Raw genomic sequence first — 24,460 nt, forward strand, 5'->3', positions numbered from 1 at the left:
TACTCATGGAGGCAGAGGTTGTGGCTGAGGTACTAAATGAGTACTTTGCATTTGTCTTTACCAAGGAAGAAGATGCTGCCAAAGTCACAGAAAAGGGGGAGGTAGCTGAGATACTGGATGGGGTGAAAATTGATAAAGCGGCGGTACTAGAAAGGCTGGCTGTACTTAAAGTAAATAAGTCTGGATGGGATGCATCCTAGGTTGCTGAGGGAAGTAAGGGTAGAAATTGCAGAGGTGCTGGCCATAATCTTCCAATCCTCCTTAGATATGAGGGTGGCGCCAGAGGACTGGAGAATTGCAAATGTTACACCCTTGTTCCAAAAAGGGTGTAAGGATAAATCCGGCAGCTAAAGGCCAGTCAGTTTAACCTTAGTGATAGAGAAGCTTTTAGAAATGATAATTGAGACAAAATTAATAGTCACTTGGACAAGTATTGATTAATAAAGGAAAGCCAGCACAGATTTGTTAAAGACAATCGTATTTAACTAACTTGATTGAGTTTTTTGATGAGGTAACAGATAGGGTTGATGAGGGCAATGCAGTTGATTTTGTGTATATGGACTTTCAAAAGGCTTTTGATAAATGCCACATAATAGGCTTGTCAGCAAAATTGAAGTCCATGGAATAAAAGGGGCGGTGGCAGCATGGATACAAAATTGGCTAAGTGACAGGAAACAGAGAGTAGTGGTGAATGGTTGTTTTTCAGACTGGAGGAAGGTATACAATGGTTTTCTCCAGGGGTCGGTACTAGGACCACTGCTTTTTTTGATATATATTAATGACTTGGACTTGGGTGTACAGGGCACAATTTCAAAATTTGCAGATGACACAAAACTTGAAAGTGTAGTAAATAGTGAGGAGGATAGTAATAGACTTCAAAAGGACATAGACAGGCTGGTGGAATGGGCAGACATATGGCAGATAAAATTTAATGGAGAGAAGTGCGAAGTGATACATTTTGGCAGGAAAAACGAGGAGAGGCAATATAAACAAAATGGTACAATTCTAAAGGGGGTGCAGGAACAGAGAGACCTGGGGGTATATGTGCACAAACTGTTGAAGGTGGCAGGACAGGTTAAAAAAGCATACAGGATCCTGGGTTTTATAAATAGAGGCATAGAGTACAAAAGCAAGGAAGTTATGTTGAACCTTTATAAAACACTGGTTCGATCACAACTGGAGTATTGTGTCTAATTCTGGGCACCGCACTTTAGGAAGGAAGTGAAGGCCTTAGAGAGGCTGCAGAAAAGAATTACTAGAATAGTTCCAGGGATGAGGTACTTCAGTCACATGGATAGACTGGAGAAGCTGGGGATGTTCTCCTTAGAGCAGAGAAGGTTGAGAGGAGATTTGATAGAAGTGTTTAAAATCATGACAGGTTTATATTAAGTAAATAAAGAGAAACTGTTCTCATTGGCGGAAGAGTTGAGAACCAGAGGACACAGATTTAAGGTGATTGGCAAAAGAACCAAAGGCGACATGTGGAAAACATTTTTCCGCAGCGAGTGGTTATGATCTGGAATGCACTGCCTGAAAGGGAGGTGGATGCAGATTCAATTGTGGCTTTCAAAAAGGAATTGGATAAATATTTGAAGAGAAAAAATTTACAAAGCTACGGAAGGAGCGGGGGAATGGGACTAACTGGATTGCTCTTACAAAGAGCTGGCACAGGCTCAATGGGCCGAATGGCCTCTTCCTGTGCTCTAACCATATGATTCTATTCTATGGTCAAACATACGAAAATAAACTGCAATTGTGTGAGAAACAGAGTGGCCATCTTTGGATTGCCAAGCCAATGTTTTCCAGTAGATCATCAAGAAGTGAGATGTGGGATTTATTGCTGCACTACAAAGCCACAATGAGGAAAAGACTAGCTAGCAACTCGTGTTACCAGATGTTTGCACAATATGCTGTGGCTTCAGTCCTGAGGTTCTCCCTCAGCTTCTTAAACCATTTTATAATTTAAGGTCAAATGCAGATTAAGAATTCTTGGGGCACTGGGCATCAAGAACATTCAGCACCCCTCGGCACCCCCTGCACAACCCTCTCCCATCCATTAAAACGTAAACATGTACTAAAATGGATGAAGAAATAGGCCAGTAGAACGTTTACAGATTGCCTTAATAATAAAGCAAATCATATCACCATATACCACACTTAAATGAAACTGCTTAATTTTACCAGGGGCCCCATATTTGGCTGGTGCCCTAGGAGAGGGCTCCATATTTGGCTGGTGCCCCTGAGCCCGGATTCTATAGGCCTGTGCGTTAATCTGCCCCTGTTTAAGGTAGAGTATCACAATTTTGAATGGAAACTTTAAATGCCTTCTGAATGTTGTGAAGACAATTTCACAGGGAACAAATCCATAAATCTGCAAACAGTTTATTCTTTGAATGCAGCAAATTAGGGAGTGAGGAAGTCCAGGAAGTTGATATTTATCATAAATCGGGTAATTTTGGTGCGTATTCAAGCACAAGCTTATATTATTGGCAGAAAAATGGTGGACTAAAGCAGAGTGAAGTATTTTTATTTGACGATACTGAAGCAGTACCACAGAGTTTAAAGGGTTAACTGTTTCACTGAGTATGAATGCTTTCAGGATGCATACTTGTTATTTCCATGCATTTCAACTGCTGAATGTTAATTATTAGCTAAAAGGAAGAATGTTTATTAATTCACAACATTCCTGGATTAAACTACAGAAAGTTACTTTTTTTTAAATTTAGCTCTTTTGTAATTGTTGAAGGGTCAAATAAATTAAGCAGAAGAACAGATTCGCACAGGTTATAGGTCCGTCTTGGTCAGTAGCGCAAAACGGTCAATTGGGAAACAGCAGCCCGTTTTACACTCCGTCTGATTTTAAAGACAATCAGACGGAGTGAAAAACAGGTTGCGATTTGCTAACGCCCATTTTGCGCTAGTGCACAACAGGAATTTATAAGCCGTTAATCTGACCAGTTGGACTATGTGGGGTCAGATATACTAATATCCAATGGCAAATTTAGTAATGCTGCGCCTAGCATTTATAACTGCTTGTATTTTAAACAATCTAACAGTGAAGTTGCAGGCAGCTTTCGTTAAGCCATTGGAGATCAGATGTCTAGAAAAATGTTCATTTTATTTTTAAAGCTGCAAACATTTAAGTAACTTTATTCTTATTCTGTAACCAAATTGTAATAATGAGGGTGTTAATATACAGTGGGACTCAATTGAAGATTTTGGATGAAAGATGTATGCCACAGTCTCATCCTACAATCCAGCTATCTACTCTCAATTGCAGCCTGGTATACTCTTGGACCTCTATTCTTGTTTAAATATTTGTTAATCATTGAGACATTTTGATATCAAGTTTGCATTTTATCTTCTTGCTGCAATCAGTTTACAGGCCACATACACGAGACTTCATCTCAAATACTCTTGTTTTCTTTCATTAAAATCAAGGATTTCTTGAACTATTTCCTAGCTTTCCTGTTCACCAGACAGGCGGAAGTGGTCTAGAGGCATAGTAATAACAGACTATTAAATTTAAGGCATTTAAGCAATGCAAATGATGCAGCTCTTTTAAGGCCAGCTGTTTCTTGAAAGAACAAAATATATATTATTGAGGACCTCGGTGTAAAATATAAAGCAAAGGCAGGAAAGTCCTCTTCACTGCATTATCCCCTATTTTTTGAGACAAACAAAAGAATTGGTCTGAGTGAACTAATATTATCCTCAGAGGAGTATAATAACACTTTTATAAATGCAAATTCCTTCTTTTACACCAAAAAAATGATAAATTGACAATTTATTCCTCTATTGCTTTCTCTATAGAATTTCAGCAGCAACACACATGAACAATCATTTGGATGTGACAAGTGATTATCACTGTTTCCAAGTGATTATGCATGGTTTCAAGTTAAGATCATTACTATCACAGTAAATTTAAAGGTGATTGTTTTATCTGATGAAATAAGAAAACATCAACGGTTTGGTTCTTTAGTGAAATTTAAACTTTGTTTCAGCACAAATTGCTCCTTCAATTGAAAATAAGATGGTGATGCCGGTACTAACCATCTTGTTTTTTTGTTAATTGCGTGGTATTATGGAGGGTGTTCAAAAGCATGAAACCTGCACCCATGATGCTCATTCGAAATAAGAGCAGCTTATTTCTGCTCTGTAACCTTAATACTTTAATACCATACACACTCGCTGATATTGCTTAAAATTCCCTATCACCTGCAAAATATCGCCTGCAAAAAATCCACTAAAGGTTACCGACAGTAATGATGACTATTTCAGTGATTATTCACAAGTTCAGCTGAAGGTCATCCATGCAACACAATTGATTTTCTCTATTGACCTGTGACAGGAAAATGGAGACACCATTATGATTTGGTGGCATAAAACAAAATCAAACATATAAGTTATGAGGAGTGCTTGTTTGGTTGAAACACTCAGCTACACTTTGAATGCATCTTACCCACTTTATGATTCCAATTTCCTAATTATAATGCAGTGATGTAATTTAATTTAAGCTTTCAGACAATATTCATAAATAACTCAAGTTTTACTCTTATGGTTTATGACATTTACTCTCATTGATATCCCTCTGACACATCAACAGTATTACCAAAAAAGAGTTGCCATGTTGTGCAAGATGCAACAATTAATAAGGCAATGTCGAACCCTTCCTAAGGCTTCATTGAGATATTTCCTTTGTAAATGTTGGACAATTAAAGTATTTTAAAATCTGCACTGTAACACTGTGTAATACATGCCCGAATAAAGTCATCTTGTGCAGAGTTTTAGTGATTTCACTTCTTTTGCCTGTGAGAAAGATACCAGGATTAAATAAAATTAAAAGACTCAGAACAAATATTTATATCTATGGGTTAAAGTCTCACTTAACTGTTGGTGCCCAGTCATTTCTTCCCTCTTAAATGTTTTGTCCAGTCAGGAATTAGTAATGTCTATTGGGAGGGTAATTTATATTCATATTTAGTGAAATCTTTGGCTTCACATACCTTAAATGAATGGAAACCTCTTCCACCAGCATATTTTTGACATGTGCACAGATAGGCACCTAGGTATTTTTGATGGACTTAAGCTGTTGGGGAACTCAATTTGGGCACAAATGCCTCTTTGTTTTTGTGCTGCTACTATGAAGATGTTGGGAAGGTAATCTATGGGCAAATGTTCTGGTCCAGTGCTTTGCAGTTGCCTAAGTCATGCTGGGGGTAACTTAACAAGATTTTGCAAAGTTGGCCTCATGAATTATACATAGTGAGCTCTAGGCCCAGATCGGGCCTGCCAGCAGGAGCTCACTATCAACGGGGTTGAGAAATAATGCACAGCTGCCAGTCTTAAAGACTACAGACTACAGCTGCTACTATTAAGGTTCCTTTTATTCGTGCTAGGTACAAACATGGAAATGGCTGGTCACAAACACAGAGAACCTCCATTTTATGATGCTGCTATGGAGGTGCTTGTGCAAGAGGTGTAGCAAAGGAGGATTGCTCTCACTAGGAGCTCCATTCATTCTGCTTGGTTTATCTGGCCAGCTCCAGTGTCTAGGAAATATCATATTCTATGATATCTCTGATACTTCTCTTCCAAATTTTTCTCCAGTTACTTATCCAAGTTACTTATCGCTCCTAAATTTGCTGATAAGGCCAGCCCCGACTGCTTCCCGGGACAGTCAATTCCAGGCATTCACCACCCGGTAGGACCAGTGAATTACTGCAGCATCAAAAATGGTGGCACCAGTTGCAGAGTCATCTCTTAACTTAGCACAAGGAGGTACAGGACCACTTCAATCCATTGATGCCCAGCAGTCAACTAACTGACATACCTGCTACTGGGATAGCAATGAAAGGAGCACAAGATTAGGATGTAAAGCACACAAAACATACAATATCATCACGGGAAAGCAGCGAGGTAGAAAGCATTAGCCACTTACACTCATTACTTGTAGAGAATTAAACTTGAATGCATTTTATTTCAAGTGCAGAGAGTTTTCTTCTGAAAATGTAGAATAAGGTATTAGCAGCTGAATGGATTGGCATCCACACCAGTTGATTTAGTGCAGACAGCAATGTTGCTGAAGGTGTTTTGGACCACTGTATTGTGATTTTGTGGATGGAAGTTGTGCTTCGCTAAAGGCTCCTTCTATCTCCAGAAATAACGGGGTTGGCAATAACACAGAGGCGGGTTCTGAGCGAGGGAGGTGATAGCGGCCACGAAACGTGGAAGATCATGGGACACGTGGGAATGTCCGATTTCAACAGGGATGCATCATTATCATTTTACTTCCGAGTTTCGCGTCTCCAATTCGCTTGAGTGGGCATGATGCGCACCCGCATGATGTGATTTTACCTCAACTACTTGAAGGGCCAATATACAGATGGAGTTTAGAGGAGTTGGGAGCATTGTAGGAGAGAAAAATAATTTGAGATGAAGTTAGGAAGGGCAAAGGCTGCACCCCGGTTTAATGAGGCATCCCTTGATGTACTGCTGTGTGTAGTGAGGGCTAGGAAGGAGGACCTATTCCACAGTAATGGGAAGATAAAATCTGCTACTGTGACAAAGAAGGCATGGTTGGAGGTGGCTGAAGAGGTGAGCAGCAGGAGTGTAGTGCTCCATACCTGGATTTGGTGCAGGAAGCGGATTAATGACCTCCACCCAGTTGCAGATTCACCTAGATCCTGTAGTGCACACCGCACCCCCCCACCACCCCCCGACTCTGTCTTGTCAAGCATACTCCATCACTTCACTCCTCAGTCTCACTTACTTTTCAGCAGCACCCATTGTTTCATTTCAACGCACTTCCTCACCTCCCCCTTTCTCCATCCACCACTGCCACTCACCCCAATCCTTATGTAACGTGATACCACCTCAGTCAGCTTACTCGATTCTCAGCACACATCCTCAAATGGCACTGTCAACACATCCTCAATTGCATGCTGGTGCCACTCGTAATGCATCTGCCTGATAGTCACCCTCACTGAATACACTGCTTCCATCGGATGCACACATGCCTTAGAGACTCATAGGTCTGCCGTGCCCCCTACAGGAGAAAACAGCACGAAATATAAGGGAGAGGGAGCGGACCAGAGGTGGGCCACCACAGATCATCCAGTTGACATCTGCAGAGCAGGAGACCTTGGAGATAAGTGGGATGTCAGCATCCCTGAGCATCGGAGGTGGCGAGACTCACATCTCATACAAGACTAAGTCATGTTGACTTGATTTCAACAGCGATTAAAATATGATCACCTTAATCATGTGAATTTCAACACTTTTACATTCCCATGGCTAAATCATATCTGTCTCTTGTCTCCTCCAGTGCCATCATGCAAAGAATCGCAGCCCTTGCCCTTTACAGATGACATTTCCTCAGAGGAGCTGATTCCTTCTGAGGGTGCACCGTCACAGGATACCTGCTAACCAGGCACCAGCACAGATATGAGAATTTCGGTGGGTCCTGATAGAGAGTTAGGTGGGATCTCACCAGGTGAATCACAGATCACAAGTGAGCTGAGTAGAGAGTGGTAGTAGGGACAGCTGTGGAGAGCCATCTTCAGAGGGCGCAGTCCTCTCCAAGCTCTGCTCAGCTGGACAGAGATGCTCAACCCTGGGGTCATCATTGAAAAGGAGAATGATAGAGGGTCAGCAGCAAATGTGCGAGGTACCAGTAGTCATGCCAGGCACTTTCCACAATATCAGAGAGGATGGAGGAGTCCAGCTCAAGCATTTATGGGCTGATGTCGCAGGCCATTGCGAGGATGTCTTCCAAGAAGACAGTGGCCTCCTCTGTGGAACTTGAAGTGCACTAATCAGTCCCTGCAGGCCCTGACGATGGGCGTGCAAACTACGGATGCCAACATTTCTGCCGTCTTATTCAGGATGACAGATACATTAGCTGCGGCCTTACAAGGCTTCACTGATCTGCACCAAGCTCCTCCCCAGCAGAGAGGCAGGAGTGATATGCCACTGGCCCAGGAGAGAGTTGACGGTGGAAGGGGACATGAAAGTGGAACTTCGCTCAAAGCATTCCCATGTCTCACCTGTTGCCCCCACTCCCCTAACCAATACCCGACATGCTGCCTCCTCTTCCGATGGCCGAGTCTGCCCCTGCACAGGTGCAGGTGGAGCAGTCTTTGCTGGGATCCTCACAGGCTCCAACGTCGTTGCACTTTTGTGGTTCATTGGTGGGATCACAGCCAGGTTTGAAGGGGGTTTCCTTTGTCACCTAGCAGCCACCCCTTAAGGCTGGTTCCTGGCATGAACAGGTCAGGGATGTTGGACTGCCGCAGTATGAAGGTATCATGGCAGCCCCCAGGGAATCTTGCCCCACAACTGCATGAACCTTTTTTTGTGGTTGCACAGCAGCTGAACATTGATGGAATGAAATCCCTTGTGGTTGACCAATATTCCTGGTTGATCTAGTGGTCCTTGGATTGCCACGTGTGTGCAATTGATGGCAACCTGTACCTGTGGGAAGTCAACCAGTGACACAAATCTGAGTGCCCGCTCATTCTGGTTATTGTCATCGCCGGAGAAGTTTACATAACTCACAGCCCCTGCAAACAATCCGTCCGTCACCTGCCATATTATGTGCAGCTGACTGGGAGACCTTCGACGTGTTTCCCGTGGCACCCTGGAAGGAACCAGAGGCAAAGAAATTGAGGGCAGTGGTGACTTTCACAGTAACCGGTAATGTGCGGCCACCAGGTCCAGCAAGGAGCAGCTCTTCTTCTAGGAGGCTGCCGATGTCTGCGACCACCTGACGTGACAATCTCAGCCTTCGGAAGCACAGCTCTTCCGAGAGGTCAAAGAAGCGGAATCTCTGTCTGTAGTCCCTGTTAGGTTGGTAGTGCCTCCTGCAAACTTGACCCCTCTGTTCCTCCTCTCTCTGTTGTCCATCTGCAGCTCCCTCCACAGCTCGGTCTTGCTGCTGTGGATGCTGATTGGACTTCAGATGAGGAAGACAATCAAAAGCAGTCATTATGTTCTCTGTGTGAACACTTCCAAACTGTACGAATAAGTCTCTCACAACAAGTAATCTCACCAAACCGTTTCCCAGAGGGAACCAAGAAAGCAGCTTTGAGCACTGAGCCTTTATTCATATCGGGGCACCTGACCTTTAACCATTCCCATGATGTGCCGCTTAATTTCGCGTCCATTTTCACTGATGAGTTTCCTGAACCTCAGGAAACCCGTGCTGGAGGTGTTAATTTCAAATTACTACCAAAATTTCAGGAAAGGAGCCTCATTTAAATATTATAATTACGGACCACTCCAGTGTCCAATGGAAACAGGCCTGTGAGCGGTGGGTCGGTGTGGGGTTTCGCGAATTTGATGATTTAACCCCCCCCCTCGACCCTCTCCCGCCCATCATGGGGTGTTAAAACTCCCCCAACATCTTCAAAGATAGTTGGGTTGGTCAGTATATATTGGGCCAGAAAATTTTCTGGGTAAGTAATATGTGTAATTCTAAGAATGGATCAATGATTCTACGTGTAAAATTGCAATACTGCTGATGTCAGCAAAGCAAGTGCACTATATAGCTGGAAATTCTCATTCATATGTTATATTATTGCCCATTGGTATTCTGTGTTCCACACAACTGAAAATCTGCAACATTTCAGTGTAAAATCTGTGATTCATGACGTCAAAGCAGAAAAAAAGCACAGCACCACAAAAAGCTTTTTGTTTATAGGACACAGTCAATTGTTATCATTCACTAAGCAAACATAAAAGTTACATTATTTAATCTTAACTTGTTTATTTCTGCAGCTAGACATTGACCTAATAGTCAACTGAAGAAACCATGTTTACTTAATGTAAAGATTGACAGCATATTGATCTAGACATTCAATTTTCATAATTGGCATTCTTTCAATAAATTCATTGAGTAGGCCTTTCAAATTCAGTAATGTCCCCGAATGTGTTAGAACATTTTCTCTTGGAAAGGAAACATGTGGTATTTGTGGTAGGAAAGGAAAGAGGGGTTATTTTTCCAAGTACACACTGGTGGTGGTGTCTGCCTTCAGCACATATCAGCAAATTGTGGGCGGACTGCCCATGACGTTCCAGAATGTGCTGGCGGCGGGTGATGTTCTCCGCCAATTGGCACATACTCAAAAAATTACCCCAAGGTCTCCCAAATCAAATTGGCATGAATATCTCTGGCATGCAGCAACAGATGGTCTTCCTCTTCCTCAGGCTTCTGCTCCTCTCTCTGATGCTGTTGTATCTGATGGGGGCCTTTGTCCTCCAATGTCTCCATGAGGAAAGCAGCACATTGCCATGATCCATGATGCTTAAGACCTCTGTCAGACTATACTGCAAGATGCCTCGCAGCAACAGTAACTGAATAAGCTTGTTCCTTTAAACTTCCATCTTCAGGGTAGCGCCTAGCAACTCTGAACAAGAACCTATTGGCGTAAAAGAGGTGCAAAAGATTGGAAATGGGAGTATGAAGTCACTGCATCATTACTGCCTCGTTTACATGCATCTGCTCAGAAATGGGTGAGTGCTTGCACCGCCACTGGAAATGATGCAGAAATATCAGCTAGGTGCTAAATCCCTGCTCCATTCCCTGCCCCTATCCACCCCATTACTCCTCAAAATTGGGTCCAACTGCCCAAATCTAGACTAGCCCTTAACTGCCATAACATACGGTAGATAGCAATAGTGAAAAATTATGCTGCACCCTGTCTGTTTAGCTTCTTGTATGCTTCCATATTTCTGTGTAACAACTAACTTCATATAGTGTAGTGACTAATGTGCAACTAATGGGTCTGTACTATGGTCACATGGGTCTGTATTATGATCACATGGGTCTATTTGTGATCTAAAGGCTCTGATGTTTTCTACTTGATGCCTATTTGAATAAAGGTATAATTTTGTGTTTTGCAGTGAGATGAATGTATTCATTCAGTCGTTAACCACACAGAGACTCAGAGTTAAATAAAACATGAGACATAATTTGTTGTGGTTCACTGCACTGTCTGCTGTGTGTGATTTTCTAAGGTTATTATTTTGTTTATATTAATTTTCATTTGGTAACTATTTTATGTTGTATATTTTATATTTTATGGAAAGGGTGTAAGTGGTTGATGACAGTGATGGCAAAGACTAACAAATTTTAATTATGCAGCTGGGTGGCTAGTTATTAATTTTTATATCGAAAAAAGAGGAAATGGAATAGAAAGAGTTGTGATCATTCATGGAATATGTACTTGTGATCTTGTGCTGTGTGGTTACTGTATAAGCCACATTCATACCCACAGTTTTGTGCCTATGAGTGACATTAATGGCTAATAACACGTTGTTGTAGACTTGTGCATTGCATACATTCTTATTCCTGCTTGATATTTTGCTGCCTTTTAATCACTTTATTCTCCAAAATAACGATTACTAATTTACAATACTATGACTCAGTAGTTCAAGGAAAGCAGTAGCAGCAATACAGGTTTGGGGAGTCACTCTTTGGAATATAACATTGATCAGATATAATCTAGCAGCAGTAAAATACAAACACTTCAATCCATTCTGGAAATACTCATCCTCGTGTTAGCAGTGGGCACTACCTTCAGTTATATTTCCAACTCAACAAACACCAAAGAAAAAGGCATGAGTTGCCACTGCATCTACATCAAAGAGAAATTTGCCCTTAAGTTTTTCATATTTGCATACTAAACTTCAAAAAGCACAACATTGAAAAACACAAAAGGAGACCCAAGGATAGGTAGTATAACACTAGCAGAGGCACGAAAATATTTTGCAATGCACCTGTCATCATCTTCCTTATTCTTAATGGTTCTTCTTCTGTGTTTGAAAATTAAAATGGCGCTCCTGCTGCTGCTCAAACAGTCTAAGTTCACTGCATTCTGACGTAGCTTCTGCTGCTGCATCTGAGTCAGACTCTTTGTCACCACCTGAATCGGATTTAATTGATGATAATAAATCTGTTGCCAACATTATACCACCAACTGGCTGATAAAATAAAGTAGATCTGCGATTGGCACATTCCCAAATGAGGCTTGAACTGTTTCAACTTCTGCTGATACTATCTCATCTATTATAAGACAAATTTCCTTTTTACTATTCAATAAGTTATACATTCAAAGGAAAAATTCTACATATCTAGTGGATGACATTTGTGCAGTTCATACAGGAATGAGCTCAAGGTTGTGTTTATTTGTTAGAAGAGACAGACAAAAGCAAAAGAGACACAGGGGAATGTATTCTTCAATAATCCAACATGAACCATTACACAATAAAGAGCTGTCTGTGAGCAGTAGCAAACTGATTGGTGAGTTTGCCAGTGTAACACCTTTGGGAGAGCAAAGCCAAAGATGTGCTTTAACATCACAAATTAGGAGCGAAAAGTTCTGGTCTTTCATCTTTACGATACGTTAAAAACATCTTTGACCATTTGCAGTTGAAGTCTATTCCCAAAAACCTACCAAAGATTTTTTTCCTAGTTATTGGTTGGGGTGGGGGGTTGGTGAAATTACATATTTTATTATGGAAATAATTACTCTCAACTTGTAACCATAATCAATACAATACAAGCTTTACACAATTTGCACATTTTTCCTAACAGAATATGCACTGAGTTTCTTTTGGCTTGGATTCAGTCATCTTGTTATTATCATCATGTATAATTGTTATAAATACCAAAACCAGGAATACAAAAGGAGTAGAAGGCAGTTTGATTCTCCTCATCACTAATACTTGGCCCAGCACTTGTGCAGTACTTATATCTCTCTGACAACACCCTTTGTTACTTTGAAAGACAACCACAATCTACTTTTCTTAACAACAATAATAAAACTTGCATTTGAATTTACATTGGGGCTTTTAACGTAGTAAAATGAACCAAGGCGCTTCACAGGAGCAATTATCAAATAAAACTTGACACCAAGCCACATAAGAAGATATTAGGACAGGCCAAAAGCTTGGTCAAAGAGGTTTTAAGGAGCACCTTAAAGGAGGAGTGATAGGTAGAGAGGCGGAGAGGTTTAGGGAGGGTGTTCCAGAGCATAGGGCCAGGCAGCTCAAGGCACGGCCTCCAATGGTGGAACGATTAAAATCAGGGATGCACAAGATGCAGAAATTGGAGGAGCGCAGAGATCTCGGAGGGTTGTAGGGCTGGAGAAGGTTACAGAGATAGGGAGGGGCGAGGCCCTGGAAGGATTTGAAAACAAGAATGAGAATTTTTAAATCGAGGATAAACTGTCGCTCGAGGATAAACTGTCACTTGGAAAGGCATGGTTTAATCAGGGATAGTCAGCATGGATTTATTCAGGGAAGGTCATGCCTTATAAATCTGATTAAATTCTTTGAGGAAGTGACAAGGAGGATTGATGAGGATAGTGCAGTGGATGTTGTCTACATAGATTTTAATAAGGCATTTGACAAGGTCCCACATGGCAGACTGGTCGGAAAAGTAAAAGCCCATGGGATACAGGGAAATGTGGCGAATTGGATCCAAAATTGGCTCAGTAACAGGAAACAAAGGGTAAAAGTTGATGGATGTCTTTGCGAATGGAAATCCGTTTCCAGTGGTGTGCCACAGGGCTCAGTGTTGGGTCCCTTGCTGTTTGTGGTATATATTAATGATTTGGATTTGAATGTAGGGGGCATGATTGGCAAATTTGCAGACTTCACAAAAATTGGCCGTGTAGTTGATAGTGAAGAGGATTGCTGTAGACTCCAAGAAGATATCAATGGGTTGGTGGAGTGGGTGGAAAAGTGGCAAATGGAGTTCAACCTGGAGGAGTGTGAGGTAATGCACTTAGGGAGGGCAACGGTAAAAGGCAATATGCAGTAAACGGGAATATATTGAGAGGGGTAGAGGAAGTGACAGACCTTGGAGTGCATGTGCACAGGTCCCTGAAGGTGGCTGTACATGTAAATAAGGTTGTGAAGAAGGCATACGGAATGCTTTCCGTTATTAGCTGAGGTATAGAATACAAAAGCAGGGATGTAATGATGGAACTGTATAGAACGCTGGTAAGGCCACAGCTGGAGTATTGTGCGCAGTTCTGGTCACCACATTACAGGAAGGACGTAATTGCTCTGGAGAGAGTGCAGAGAAGATTTACAAGAATGTTGCCAGGGCTTGAAAATTGCAGCTACGAGGAGAGATAGGCTGGGGTTGTTTTCCTTGGAGCAGAGGAGGCTGAGGGGAGACTTGATTGAGGTGTAGAAAATTATGAGGGGCCCAGATAGAGTAGAAAGGAAGTACCTGTTTCCCCTAGCAGAGAGTTCAAGAACTAGAGGGCATAGATTTAAGCTGATTGGCGGAAGGATTAGAGGGGACATGGGGAAAAACTTTTTTACCCAGAAGGTGGTGAGTGTGTGGAATTTGCTGCCCGAATTGGTGGTAGAGGCAGGGACTAGAGGCAGGGACCCTCGACTCTTTTAAAAAGTACCTGGACCTGCACCTAAAGTGCTGTAAGCTGCAAGGCTACGGACTGGATGCTGGAAGGTGGGATTAGAATGGGCACCTGGTTTATCTTCGAGCCGGCGCGGACACGATGGGCCAAATAGCCCCCTTCTATGCTATATATTTTCTATGGTTCTATGGAGGCCTATACTGCACCTCATGTAAATAAAAATGTCTCCATGCACTTTGTAAGATGGAAGAAGAGGTGTAAATACAGAATGATGAGATAGGGAAAGGGAAATAAGAATTAAGAATATACAGGATACTTGTAGGAATTTGGGCTTCTAGTGTGGAGCTTTGCATGCCGAGAACTCATACGAGACCTTGGTTGTGCAATCCCCAACAATTTTCCATCTATTAATTTTAATGGCTAAAGAAATTCCCAATAAGTGCAATTTTGAAAAATTGCCCCAATAAGCTAAATGGTGGTAATCCACAACATACGACACAGGAAAGAGATTAGGATGATTGTTGAACCATCAGCACAGTCTGCACATCCCTATGTTCCTTACATGTTTTGTACTGGTTGTTTTGAGAGCCACCTCTGTACTTCAAGGATTTTCAATTCACTGAATTGTTTGAAAATCATTATTGTTTTTAATGTTCAACACACGATATGTTCAAATGGGGGACATGTAGACATAATCTATCACTGGGAATAATGGTTACCAACAATAAGTCCAATATGATAGGAGTGTTGAAGGAAAGGGGGGTTAGTATTTAATTCAACCCTTCACTTTAGTGGTGCTTAATGCCCTGAAGGGTTACAAAATGGTCTCTAACATTGCAGCCACTCCTGTAAACGTCTGCTGACATTTTCATCATTCTGCTTAAAGCCAGTAGACACCTGAGACAGCACACCACTGAGGAAATGGTCTGTGAAAGCACTAACTGAAAAGTAATGTTGCAACCCATGCTGGAGTATCTGGAAAAAAGGGTCATTGATGGAATGGCCATCAAGTACGTAAAGGAAACTTTAGCAGAATACAGAAACCAGAACAGAAGCCTGCGGTTCAATTGCTGATCAATACACTGGAGTCATTATAATAAGTTTAATAGTTGCTGAGCATTATCTCAGCCTCCCTTAGCCAAGTTATCCCCTTGATCTACATACTGTTACAGATGACTGCAAGTTTCTGGAGTAAAAAGCAAAATATTTCTGCCAAGATTGTCTACGAACCAAAAACAGCTGAACTTTAGAATGTTCCAACTACGGCTTCAGTGTCAACAGAAATGTTTTGCTCTTTCAAAGAGGCATAGGCATGATGGGCCGAATAGCCTCCTCCTGTTCTGCACCTATTATGATACTATGATAACGCTTGACCTTCAGTTCAATGCAAATGTTCTTTCAAATAATGTCACAGATGACTTTAGGGATGAACTGGTGTGGGAAGTCCAGGCTATCAAAGAGCAGCTTGAACAGATTGCTGTGAGGGACAATCAGTCTTATAAACCTCTTGGGGCTGCAATTAGCTCTTCTGGATTTTATATGGTAAAACATGGATGCAACAACTTTAATGGAATTGTAGCTGAAACAGATACATCTGAACACAGCATAATTTTATGAAAATCGTTTCCCTCAAGACAATCACAACAGAGAAAGCATGGACATGTAATACTTAGCGAAAGGAAAACAGGCCACGTGGCTGTTTCTCTTGCACTTAGAAGTTTACGATGATAACGTGGCTGCCAATCATGCATGTTACAATGCAAGCTCTCTCTCAAATTTCTTTGTTCACATTTGAAGCAAAATTCAATTTCCATAGGCAGAGCTGTACTTCCTATGATTGAAAACGTCTACTCTTATTCATGCTGCAAAAGTAAGTAGTATGGCATGAGATTAATTAATATCCATTTACAGAGATATTTTGCACTGATTGTTGCACAAACAGCTCATCCTGCACACCTGTATTCTTCATAAGGCAGAAAATATTATTCAGGCTAAAACTGGTAGTTGAATTTATTTGTAAGCAGACAAAGTAAAAGGAATACAGCAGACAAATCAGGAATGAAAATACTTAACTGCATACTATTTTAAACTGTCTCTCAAATAACAATGGAAGTGAAAATTAATTTTGATGGTAGCGCAAAATGGGCAATAGCAAATCGGCAGTCCATTTTACACAAGTAAATTGGGCTGGGTATAAAACAGACTGCCGATGCTCTGTTGCCCATTTTGCGCTACCACCAAAGTTGAATTTCACCCCAAAAGTGTTCAAATCTTATCGCACTTTCCAGACTTTTTGAGCTGAGTCTGTAGTGACTGTAATGTGGGTGCCATTTTGTTCCATGGAATTCTATCTTATTGCCAGGATATGAACAATAAACAAATGACATATGAAACCCAGAACTAAACATCCTCGGAGTGCTGTCCAGATATTTCCTGGCTTCCTTTGAAATGGAGGCCAACTTCTTTGAAGAACGCCCCCAATCAAAGCAGCAGTTCCATAATGGCATGGAAACATGTCATTAATGTTTTTTATCATTCAGGCATATGGGGGGGGAATTTTAACTCCCAAGAACGGGTGGGTTGGAGTTGGACGGGAGGTGAAAATTGTATTTTTAGTGATTGCGGCCACAACCCAGCTCCAACGCATCCACTTCCAGGTTAAACGTGGGCTCGTTTGGAATTGTGCAAGGAACCGAATAGCTGAAGTCGAGGCCCCAATTAATGCCAGTAGGCGCGCCGTTAGTAGGGCATTTAAGATAGTTAGGAGCCGTCAACTACCTTATTTTAAATTGATTTTAACACAACATCAAATTTAACATCTCCAGCAGAGGTTTCCCGGGACTTCTCAATCTCACCCGTGAAACGGAGGCAAGATTGAGCTGCAGTTTATGGGGGTATTTAAACTTTTAATTGCCCCATCTGATTTAAACCTCAGTTATTGCAGCTGGTCTCTCAGTTATCTCTGGCAGATGTTTGGCAGAGAGTGCTTGTGTTGAGACAGCTTTTGCAAAACTTTGGAGCCTTTCAAACTGACAAAATCAGAATGGGTGGCACAATTCGAGAGGACATCTGAGGAAGAAGAAAATGACCATCCATGGCAGTCACGTCATGCTGTGTTGGGATTTGCTGGTGCACAAGAGCGAGGTGCACAACAAGTATATGGAGAACAACAGAAAGGGGAGCCGAGTGGAGAACAGCAGAGAGGGCAGTAACAGAGGGGCCAAGGTTACAGGAGGCATTACCTGTGTGAGAGGGTCTACAAGCAGAGGCTGAGCTCCTTGGACCTATCTGAAGAGTAGTGCCCACACAGGCTCAGACTGAGCCGGCAGGTGGTTGCAGCCATCTGCAGCCCCCTTGAAAAAGAGCTGTTCCCTACTCGACCTGGTGGCCACGCATTGCCCGTTGCAGTAAAAGTCACCGCTGCCCTCAATTTCTTTGCCTCTGTCTCCTTCCAATGCGTCACCAGAGACACCTCCAGGGTGTCTCAATCATCTGCACACAAATGTATAAGGCAGGTGACAAATGGGTTGATTGCCAGGACGTCCACTTATGTGAACTTGCCCGCGACAACAATAGCCAGAATGAGCGGGGCAGTTGGTTTGGTCTCTCTGGCTGGTTTCCCACAGGTGCAGGGTGCCATCGATTGCACACGCGAGACAATCCGAGGACCACCACATGAACCAGGAATCTTCATCAACCGAAAGGGGTTTGATTCCATCAATGCACAGGTAATATGCAACCATAAGAAGAAATTTATGCAGGTGTGCATCAGAATCCCCGGCAGCTATCATGATGCATTTATACTGTGGCAGTTCAACATTCCAGGCCTCTTCCAAACAACAGACAGACTTAAGTCAAACATGGCTCATGACACCTGTGAGGAACCCCACCAATGAGGCACAAGAGTAATACAACCAGAGCCACATTACCACCAGGTGTGTCATCGAGCAAACCATCAGCATGTTGAAGATGCGTTTCAGATGTCTAGATAGCTCTGGAGATGCTCTTCAGTACTCGCCAGCAAGGATGTCCAGAATCATTGTGGTGTGATGCGTCCTGCGCAACATAGCACAGCAGAGAGGTTTAGAGGTGGAGAAGGGTGAAGGCTTTTGTCAATCATCTGATGGTGACAACACTGAGGAAGAGGGAGAGGAGAAGGAATATGAAGATGGGGCACCCATTGCCAAACCAGCCACGCACATTGCTACCCGGGATGCCAGAGATGCCCTCATCTCTCACAGGTTCTGTTAGTCAGAATGGGAAAAAAAGAGACATTGAAATACTCAGGCTGGCTCCCAACACCACCACCAACCCCCCTCCCCACCCCCTCCTCCCGCTTTCCACAAAACAGTCCTTCAACCACGTAAACACCCATTGCACATTCACTCAATGGAGCGTGTCATGTATTGACATTCATCACGAAGCAAATGAAACGACGACTTCACACTCGGAACGCAATAATGGGCAAGACATGGAAGTGGTGCTAATTAATTAACTTTATGGGCCAATATTAAAAGAAGGAAACTTCACAACATAACACTACTTCAAACACCCATGTGCACACCCTTGGTGAACTACAATTTCTTGAACTTACGCTCCCTACCACTTTTATGTGGCGTATCCCCTGTAGATTCAGCAGAGGCAGGGGCAGGCTGCTCAGTTCCCTGCCCTGACTGCTGGGATGCTTTTGGCCTAAGACCGCTAGGATTTAGAGCCAGTGAGGGCCCCGCCAAAGACTACTCCACCAGACTCAGCCATTGGGAGAGGAGGCAGCATTTCGGGTACTGGTTGGGGGGGTGGGGGGAGGGCAACAGATGAGATGCGGAAACACTTTGAGTGGAGTTTCCACTTCCATGTCCCCTTTCACCATCATCCCACTCCTGGGCCAGCGGCACATCACTCCTATCTCTCTGCGGGAGAGCAGCTAGGTTTAGATCAGTGACGCCTTGTATGGCCATGGCTAATGTAGCTGTCATCATGTTTAAGATATCAGAAATGTTGGCATTCATAGTTTGCACGCCCATCGTCAGAGCCTGTAGGGACTGATTAGTGCACTTCAAATTCCACAGAGGAGGTCACGCTCTTCATGGAAGACATCCTCACAATGGCCTGTGACATCAATCCACAACTGCTTGAGCTGGACTCTTCCATCCTCTCTGATATTGTGGAAAGTGCCTGCCATGACTGCTAGTACCTCGCATATTTGCTGCTGACCCTCTATCATTCTGATAAGGTATCTGTCACCCTGTTTAAGGCGACAGATATGCTGCCTTCCAAAGTATGCAAGGCTGTGGTCATAGCCTGCATAGAGTCGTGCTTGAAACTCCACGGAGGGGCCACTCTCCATGGTAGACATTCTCGCAATTACCTGGAACAACAATCCACTAGTGTTGGAGGTGGACTCCTCCATCCTCTCCGCTATTGTGGAGAGTGTGTGTGGCACGTTTTCCAGTATCTCGCAAAGTTGCAGCTGTACCTCAATCATTCTCATTCTCAACGATGGCCCCTGGGGTTCATCATTTGCGTCCGGCTGAGCAGAGCTGAAAGAGGAGTGCGCTCCCCGACGCAGACTCTCCACAGCTGCCCCTGCCACCAGTGTCTGCTTGTGCTCACTTGTGAGTTGTGAATCACCTGGTGACAAACCAACTAACTGTCTAACAGGACCCACCAAAGTCCGAGTATTTGAGCTGGTGCATGACTGTATGTCCTGTGATGGTACACCCTCAGAAGGAATGAGCTCCTCTGAGGAATCAATGTCATGCATCTCTGTATATTCTTCTTGTACGCATGTAAGTCCTGGAAGACAAAAGAAAGCGATATGAATTAGTGATTGCAAAGTAATAATCTTGCCAATCATCACACTCAGGTTTCTCATAGTTCAGTCATTGCTGAAATTATGTCAACATGTATGGGAAAGATGTTTAAGTTCTGTCACCAGGTATCTACGGGTTCCCAAGAGGATGCAGATGTTCCACTTATCTCCATGGTGTCCTCGTCTGCATCTGTCAACTGGACTATTTGTGGAGGGCCACCTCCAGTCCTCGTTCTCTCCCTTGCGTTTTGTGCTCTCTTCTCCCACAAGGGGCGAAAGAACAGACCTGTGAGTGACTGAAGGTGACGTATTCACCGGATGGATGAAGTGCAATGGGTGAGGGTGACTATCAGATAGATGTGTTAGCGTGGATTTTGGACTGTTGAATTAAAGGCAACGATGAAGTGACTAATGGGTACACGACAGATTTATGATGTAAAAGCTACTGAAATCTGTATTTCAAAGGTATAAAAAAGCATGACAACCATTTTAAAGTTGAGAAGGGAGCTGCGGTGTTGCGGAATGCCCAGCCTTCTCCCAAAGTACTTTGTCCAATAAACTGCATGTTGAATCTTTAAGTCTGACTCCGAGTGGTGATTTTTTCCCACAACAGATGCATCACATTGCATAAGGAATGGTGTGAGTGGCAATGGTGGATGGATACATGGGGAGGTGAGAAAGTGCATAGGAACTGAAGGATGGGTGCTGCTGAAACTTAAGTGGGTGTGATGGGATGCTTGGCAAGACAGAGTGAGAGGGCAGTGCTGGACACCACAGGATGTAGATGAATCAGCAATTGTACTCACTTTTCCTGACCTGGTTAGATCATTAAAGCTCTTCCTGCACTGCATCCAAGACTGGGCCACAATGCTCCTGCTGCTCACCTCCTCAGCCACCTCCAGCAATGCCTTCATGGTGACAGAGCCAGGGTTCTTCCTCCCATTGCTGGGGTAAATTATTTGCCTCCTGGTCCTCTCTGCACCAGCAGTACTTCAAGGGAACCATCTGTAAAACTGGGTGCTGGCCTTTGCTCTCTTTGAATTTAGTGCTTCATTTCCTCCTTTCTCCTCCAAAATTCATTTTTGCATTTTCCCTTTAAATAGTGGACATCAGATCGCATCATGAGGATGTGCATTACGTCAGGTGCACAGCTTGGAGAAATCTTCCCCCCCTCTCTCTTCCCGGCTCAAAGTAAAAACCATGCTCATGGAATGTGAACTATTGAATTCCAACATTTGAATCTTCTAACGCTTAACTTACATATCAAAAACATTGATCCTCGGATAGCCCAAGTGATCATTATGCACCTGCAAACTATTAGATGCATACAATGTTTCATAGGCAGAAGGGAATTCCTATTGCAATTAACATGTACTGATTTTTCTACAAGACACTGGCTGGACATCACTTCCAAATATCAATAGCTGGCTCCTGACAGATAGTGGCCTAGAAATTCGATCACTCAGTGCCCGTTTTTGGGCACTAACCGGGCTCCTAAGCCTCCGATACGTCGGGCAGGAAGCACACGCTCATTGTGAGCTGGGAGTGCACCGCCCGCTATATTGCTATGGGCAACTCTGTTGGCATCAGGAGCATTCCTTTGAGTTCAAAACTTATTGAAAAAACACATTCATGGTCATTGTGGAATTAGCTGGCTTAGAAAAGGTGCCATGTTTGCTTACTTCAAAATGTTCACTATAATTCATTATGCAAAGTGCTTGAGACACTTCAACACGATATTGCACTATATAAATGCAAGTGGTTCATTTTCCCATTTGGTGCTTTCCTATTTCAGCCAATTCTTTATCTATGCCCACTATCTTAAGCTTCTATAACAACTTTTCATGAGGTGTGGCAGTTTTTTTTGGAGATAATATGTGGATTTATTAAAACAAGAGTATTATACCATATACCACATAATGTACTATGCTATTTAGCTGTGTTTAACGTGACATGTCGATTTAAGGTTTAAATGTGGTAAATAAGCATCCTGAAGTTAATTCCAAGTCAAGAGAAATCAACATGGAATAACTGCCTTTCTTTCTCTATTTGATAATCTTGACAGTTTGAAATGTAATAGACGTGTCTCAAAACTTTTAAGTATACAATTATATTCTCTTAAATGAACAGATGATACAAAAATTTGGCTTCTCTGGACTGAACTAAAACTTGGATTTTTTGAAAGATTTCAAATTGGAACTTCATTCTGATCTTTTACCAGTCATTAATAAATTATGGTCATTTGGCAAATGGAGCCAAATTCCCAGTTGACACAGGGAATGTTAACAATTGGCTATTTTCAAGCTCAAAGAGTAAATATGGTGTATGGTGTTGTACGGAGATATACCAATCAGGAAGATTCTAGGTTCAATTGCCAGTCTGTACTGAGTTAGCTGATCTCAATTGGGCCATAGAAATCGGAGGGGTAGGGAAGGAAAAAATCAACCAGGGCTTCTGCTCTTGAGATGAGTCTTGCTGGAAAATGTGCCAGATGAATTGTGTTTAGCCATGATTCCTCTGTTCTTTGCATTCATCCCCTGAAAGGCATATGGCAGCCTTTGCAGGGCAAAATTCCAAGTTGCCGTCCTCTTACTGACTTTGGCAAACAGTCCTCAGATTAGCACTAACTCTGAGCTCCACTTATGAGCAACATGCATATCAGTCCCTTCTGGGACTGGAAGCTACAACATGGCCCACTTTAATTGGATCCATGCCACCATCTCTTTAACATGCTTAATTGGTTTTTTACTAAAACCTCACATACCAATTTCAGACAGCTGCAAGCGATGTCAGAAAGTGGTGACCTCTGACAACAGCAGATGACTGAATCAAAGCATGGAGCACTGTTGCTACTAGTTGTTGGTGGGCTATCAGGAACATTGCCAACACCCAGAAACTTAACCTTTATATGCCTTGATTCTGACCACTGAGAAGAGCAGCCAATAAGAGTGTGGATTAGTGTAGAATTGTTGGCAGTTTTGCAATGTGGGTACTTGGACACTTGGTTGAGACTGCCCAAATTAATTTCAACTCATCAATCTTGATTGGATTCCAACCAAGGTTTAAAAGATAAAAGGATAGCAGTCCAAATCTATTTCACTACCCAGTCTCTGAACGATGAGGTTTTTATAAATACAAAAATAATTAAATAAAAAATTGTCCAAATAATCTAACATACCAAGTAATGGAATTACCCATGCACATAATCACAACACAAACTGGTTTTGGATTTTTTATATTGTGTACCATGTCAGGCCATATGATCACAGCTGTCTGTGAGTCCCTCAGGATATAATGATATGCGGATTATTAAACATTTCATAGTTTATAGGGTGTAAACAGATGTTACTGTTTAAACAATTTAATTCATTATAGCGTTGATTTCAAAAGCAAATTGTTTTAATATGCCAAAAGAGGGGCATTTTCACAAATGCATATAAAAATATATTTATACTTACTGTAAAATATTATTACCTCACCTGAGAAACATTTCTAACAGAATGAACCTTTCTTTTTGAATTTACGCTGGTGAAGGAAGGAATGTAGTTCTTGAATTGGTTGGATTAGGTTTACATTTCCACTCCCTGTCATGAAACAAGTGGATCTCACTCCCAGCAGATTATTTTGTTAGGAGGCTAACCAATGGCTGACAAGCTCTCTTATCATCTAATGCATAATAATAAATTATTTGCAAACTGTCCCTGCATTTTTTTCTTTTACTGTTAATATATAACCTAAGAATTGACCTGCTGCCTTAGTCCATTTCTCTACTGTTCCTTGCATCTGAAGTCATTGCTTAGTTACCAAAACAATTCCTTCGTATGCTTATCTGCCCGCCCCCCTACTAAGCAGATATGATAAAGCCCTGAATTTTACCAGAGTGACTTCCAGTATTCTAATGTTCTCTGTCTTTAACAAGTAATGACAGAAGATTTGTCTTCAGCCTAGTGGTTGACTGCAGATGGCCTGTATCCCCATTATCTTTGCAGTCTACACTTTCCATTGGAAGCTCTCCAAAATTGAACAAAAGTCACATTTTTGTTAAGACCCTTTATTTTTGCCAGCTGTTTTCACTTTTTCCCCTCTATGGATGAAGTAGATAATGTAGTCTCTTTTATCCCTTCTGCATGAAGACAATAATATCCATAGTCTGTAGGAGGCCACCTTAATTAGCATCATAATTAATGTATGCGTCTTCTCTAATTCTGGAGAAATTTAACCAGAACATTGAAGTGTCAAATATCTTTATACT

At 42.3% G+C, this 24,460-nt stretch overlaps 1 long non-coding RNA gene across 1 annotated transcript; it reads right to left on the reverse strand.

Annotated features, from left to right (window-relative positions):
- Nucleotides 1–9,749: 9,749 nt before the first annotated feature.
- LOC137321876 (uncharacterized) lies at nt 9,750–23,822 on the reverse strand. Its single transcript, XR_010962919.1, has 3 exons — nt 23,688–23,822; nt 11,782–11,927; nt 9,750–10,421 (listed from the first exon to the last, which is right to left on the reverse strand). It is a non-coding gene; the product is annotated as an uncharacterized lncRNA (long non-coding RNA).
- Between the last annotated feature and the right edge of the window lie 638 nt (nt 23,823–24,460).

This window comes from Heptranchias perlo, chromosome 5 (assembly GCF_035084215.1).
Source record: "Heptranchias perlo isolate sHepPer1 chromosome 5, sHepPer1.hap1, whole genome shotgun sequence".
NCBI classification, from domain to species: Eukaryota; Metazoa; Chordata; class Chondrichthyes; order Hexanchiformes; family Hexanchidae; genus Heptranchias; species Heptranchias perlo.